This window comes from Mya arenaria, chromosome 10 (assembly GCF_026914265.1).
Source record: "Mya arenaria isolate MELC-2E11 chromosome 10, ASM2691426v1".
Lineage (NCBI taxonomy): Eukaryota > Metazoa > Mollusca > Bivalvia > Myida > Myidae > Mya > Mya arenaria.
The window spans coordinates 9,947,579-9,953,654 of record NC_069131.1 but is presented as its reverse complement, the minus strand read 5'-3'; positions in this window follow the sequence as shown (position 1 = coordinate 9,953,654).

Genomic DNA, 6,076 nt, shown 5'->3' with positions numbered 1-6,076 from the left:
CGATTTGCATAGAAGCGTGATTTGGATGATTTTTTCTGGTTTCAATTTGAAAGGCTGTGGAATAAACTGTTTAAAATTATGATGTGAGTTTAGTTTGTGGTTACCAAGCCGGACAAGTGGATTTTCTCCGGGTTCTCCGGTTTCCCCACAGCACAAGAATACACTCTCGTGCAACATAGTACCACGAGAGTGACTAAGTATCAGTTTTCACAACTTTCTTCACAATCGTTGTAAAAATATATAATGTTTAAACCAAATATGGTTCAACAGTAAATATAAAAAAATCCCTTATTAATCTGTCGAGCATGATATTTGAAGTTATTCTGCAAGGTCCCTGAGTGTTGCACTTCCGCCAATATTGATTAGCCTCCGCACGTTTTCTTTTCTAATAAATGTGATAATGGAAGTTCTTTCAAGCCAATCATTTAAGTGAATATAAATACTGTTTTTTACGGATGGTTTCTTTCGATCTCTTTTGTCCGTTTATAACTGAACAAAAAGAAAATTCAAGGTAACAATTTTATGAACGCTCTGAAAGTAGACACATTATAGCTATTTTAAATATCATGGCTACTGTTTAGTTGCAAGAACAAATATACACAGATAAAAAAGGTATCGATCATATGCCGTGATAGTGAAAGACAATACACTACATTGATAATCCAAATCCAAGTTCAATGGACTATGTTGCCTTGCTTAACTTCCCTCTTCCGTCAAACAAACTGTGCCTTGTATTATTGTATTAGACTGCACAACAATACATAAACAATGAGCATTGACAATTAAATAGTGAAAGGTTTAGACGCGTTCCTGGTATCTGATAATGTAATGATATGTTTTATTCGCTTTGAGTTTGATACGTGTTGTATAACCGGTCTGGAATTAGAATGGAATCACAAAAAAACACTTTCAATTATGTTGCAAACGGAATGAATACGTGAAAAAAAAACAATAAAATGATTATAACTTGATGAAGTTACCGCATAAATCAAGGAAGGTATTGAAATGTTATATCAATGTTTCTGTGATTCTAACCTGTTTCCCCATGCGAAACGAACATGAATAGATATCAGTGTTAATAATCAGTGCAAGATTGCAATATATGTCAGTGAACATCAACATTATAATTTACGAGTATACTAGTGATGTGCAAAACATTTTGCACAGTTTGAGAAAATTGTTATGCGTTGTTTTGTCATTGCCTTCAGGGATTACATTTGTGTACGTACTAAAGCTGGTCTTAATCAACGTGGACAAATCCTGGTCCTTAACGCCTCGACATGACATGAATTCCGTGCATATATTCGTGCCTTTGTTCAATCTGTTTCTTTCCCTTTTGACTGATGTTGGCTCGTAACGTCTGGCCGTATTCTTACTGTACCTAATTTCGGGACAGCTAGTTTGAGGCCCATCTAGCAAACTTCTTCTTTTCAAATGGTTAATTGTACTAAATACTACCCATGATGCCGATCCTGCTTCGTTCATAGATTCTGGTCCCTAAGGTCTTAGTTTATCTCAAATTTCAGACACCACCTTTATTTCATTTCTTACTCTGATCCTAAAATCCATGTGTTTCAACGCCATTTATTTGCAATAATTCACTTGAAGCATTTTATTCACTAAATTTTATTTGATAACAATCCATAAATATTTTGCAATATTTAAAAGTGCATTGCATATTTGTTTAACAATGTTCTTTTGTTCGTTACATTTCTACCACGTTGCAAGTATTTTCTTATAATATCTATCTTTAATGCTTATGGACCTAAGCGCAATTTGTTTTCAAAACGTTTTATGTCTGAATGCGGCGGTCCAGCATGGATAAACGTTATTTAATATTAACTAATTTTGAGCCTTATGACAGTCACGTGGTAGATACTGACCAAAATATATTGCTAAAACATTCTGGTTTTGACAAGCGTCGAGGATACACCACTGCTAGGATTTGCTATCAAAATAACAAAGATATATTAACATTTTGAATCAGTGAAAATAAATTGTTATCACTTATATTGATTATCACAATCAAATAAAACACTTTAAACTTGTATGCTGTTCTACTTCGAGACTTTCGAAGTGAGCGTTGACAAATTATAGTTAAAACAACTTTGAGTCATAGAAGACTAAGACAGTATGCCGTCCTTGTATTCCGGAAACTACTTTTAAAACCCGTAATACGATAGTTTTCATCGGGTTATCACATGGATATGTCCAGATCCTACATGTCTTGGTATGTATTACATTCGGTACATGATGCTCGCGTCCGTGTTCATGCTTTTCCTGATCACCAAGGACATAGCGCAGTTTCTTAACATGTTGGGTTGTTTCCTATAACAGGGATGGCGATTGTGTCCGCGTTCACGCTACTCCTGATCAGCAATGACATAGCGCTGGTTCTTAACATTTTAGGTTGTTCAGGGATGACGTTTGTGTCCGTGTTCACACTTATCCTGTCACCGTGGGCATCCGCTGAGTTTAAGCATTTTGGGTTGTCTCCTATTTGTGTCAGTGTGCATGATCATTCCTGATCACCGAGTTCATCCGCTGGTACTTAACATTTGGGAGTGTCTCCTATTTCAGGGATGATTTTGTGTCAGTGTTCACGCTTACCCTGATCTCCATTGACAGATTCTAGTCCGTCACCTGGAATCAATTCTACAGGCAACATCATAACAAGAGGTCTTGCCTGCTGTCTATTTTTGCGGTGTGGTAAGACGTTTTATTGCTTAAATTTACTTAATATTTATGCGTAAAACTACAGAAACAACATCGGTAGCAGAACGTTTAAACATAAACCCGGTTTAATGGCACAGGGTAAACGCCAAAGATATAGAACATAAAAACAAAGAATCACCAAGTGTATGTTGACTGAAATACTGATTAAAACTCAAAGGTCCGAGTATTCATAACTTTATATCATAATTAAATGTAATCCATAAGCGTTTAATCGTTTACGTCTTTGACTTAGACAATAGGTAGTGTTGTCCTTATGTCGTCACAGATGAAAGACTAAGAAGCAAAGTGAGTTAATAACACTCTCAACATTTTCTTCTGGAGAGACTTAAGTCCAAAGTAAAATGTAAACGGCATGAACAAGCCCAGAAGTCAAACGTCCAAATATAAACTTAGCTTAGAGTCACAAGGCAAGGGCCCAAACAATATCAAAAGAGAAATACAAACGTACTACCACTACAAACAGACCACACATGCATCAAAACAGCTTCAACTGCAATGATGGTATTACTGCCATTGAAATGAAATTGAAATTGATAGAATTCTTCCATTTATACATGGCAAGCAATATATTGCGCACATGCTGTGACATCACTTTGACTCAACTTGGTTTTTGTTATCTCATTTATGAATACGTTCATCAAAGACGGCAAAAGTGTACCATTCTCGTGTCCAGAATATAATTTTAATATATTCAATATAATTATCATTATATTCCTTAGATATGTATAATTTATTTCATCTGTCTATTACTTCATTCTATTTATAGTTCAATTCAAGCACTTCTAATTTCAGTTTGTTAATGAATTAGGCTCAGACAGAGTTCTTCCTTACCCATGTTACATACATTGTCTAAAATAAAAGATTTTTGTTCAATCTCATGTTCCAAAACGCAATTCTTTCGATTCAATTTTGTATTGATGAAATCTTTAATAACAATCTACCGAGTTCAAACGAAACATGAACCTTGGACACAATCTACATTATACTGTATAAACTGATCGATACACTTATTTGTTTTCTATTGAAGATAGACTGTACAGACGTGATTCCCATCATACATCACCATTATTTAAACGTGTATAATATGCAAACGTTATCATAAAAATCAGCAATGAAGAGGTAATGAAAATGGTAACATATACGCTCAAAGAAATTCTTTTGCAAATCAAGTCAAGTTTCCTTTATTTCACTCATTCCAATACAAACATGAAGATAACATCTATAGTTTACACAATACACTACAGCGTATGTGTCCAAAAAAGGCCATTTTGGGCGAAAGGTGTAAAAATCACCAAGAAAATACTTTAAGGTACTTAAACTCTTCTCTTCACAGGCAGTTTTAAGAAGAATGAAACACAGGACTGTTAAAGACAAAAGGGTATTCAAAACACTTACTTACATCGTAATTGGATACGTGATTCTTTGGCTCCCCTTCCGTGTTGTGTTTGATATCAGCATAGTATACCCGGGACTGGTGCCAGAAGCGATTATCGAGACGGTGTTTTGGATAACCTATTTGAGCTCTACACTCAATCCGTTCTTATATAATTTTAGCTGTCTTGTTTTCAAAAAGGCGTTTAATAGTATACTGTGTGTACGTCAACGCTAGATTCCCCACGCAGTCATGCCTTTTTCAGATGCTCATGGAATCTGCTACTTCTGACCTTTTCCACTATTTATGTGTGATTGTCAGTTTTTGTCTGTGTGAAAGTCGTTGCGTATTGATGGAGTCGCCTAAGCGGGTTTTAAAATAAGCTATCCGACCTAAAAATAGATCACTATGGTCAGCGTATTCGCTCTGATTTTGCCTCACGTGTGTTACTCGCTTTTACATTCACGCTATTCGGTTACATTATACCACATCTTTTTATCGAGAAAGTTTGCATCATTTGTATTGAAATATAGCCCAACGGAAACTGAAGGGACTATCCGGTAACCAAATATGTTTTTAATTTGTTTGAATGAATACATTCAACCTGACAAGGAGCAAGAGAAATACAAGAAAAACAAAAACAGATTACATATACCCTAGGATATTGGACTACAGATAACATTGACAGATTTACTTCTCCTAGAGTCGATTTTAACACGCGAAGACCGGCGACTACAGCTTACCACTGTGAATTTATGGTTTAAGCTTGACGAGTAACCTTCATAAGTCTTAGATTGTTTTCTTTTCATCTTTAATTTGTTTGACCTCTTGGTTGGTACATTTTGTAATGGATTTTTTATCATGCCACTTTAAAGAACGATATATTTTCTTACGAATTATTCCGGATAGCTGTCTTTGCAGGACCACGTCGTATGTTTGAGTTGTGGTCAGGTGGCAGGTGATGAATAAATTTGTTTATAATGCCTCGAATGACCTATTCATGTTAAATTTGCATATACACGAAATGTTTCCCTGACATAACGCTTTTCGGCGGATGAAATGTTTATATTACCCACGCGTGGGTCTTAAATTTGATACTTTAATTACCAATCTATTGAGGCGACTTTTTGCAGAAAATAAACTATTGGACCAAGACCTGACTCCCTCTTTGGAAAAGACTGACTGTGAACTGATCAACATTCTTGTTATTTGATATTTCATTTGTTTTAAAATGAATAAGGCTACTCGTTATGTTTTTTTGAATTTTGTTTTAAATGAACCTGTTAATTTGTTAAATCAAGACGCAAAAATCTAAAAGACAGAATTCCAATAATCCGAAATTAGTTGTACTTGTGAGATAATAATGCCGGAAGAATTTAACCACTTCGTATTTTGTTGACTCCTTACACAAATGCAGACGTACCTGGTGTATACAATAGTTTTTCAGTTGAATAAAATAAATCTCAGATGCCATGGAGGATAACAGCATGTCATACCCTCGAAAGTAAATGTTAACCACAGCTAACGTCTCTGATGTGATTACATTTTCGGGTAAACATTTTATACCGCCCTTGATATAGAATCAGTGATAGGTTTTGCATGACTATAGTCTTTTTCAGGTTTGCTCTTTCCTTGCTCCAATCCGACTTATATATTTAATTTTTCAAATATTGATCGCACGTTGTAACCATTAAACTAATACATAAATTATGAAAGAGAAACATTCAGGTACATCATTTCTTTTGTTTACGTAGCTGATGCTTTTATTCCACTATAAGATTGCATTTTATTTCATAGGAAAGTTATTCACGATTTACGAGTACTGAAGACAAGAATGCAAAAAAGACTGTATTTTCTGGGATCCAGAGTGAATTGAGATGCGATCTTTACCTAAAGACGCCCGCACGAACAGTTTTGATCGCCGTTGACGTAGACTTTCATTCTACGTGGAGAAATGTCCACGTTTCC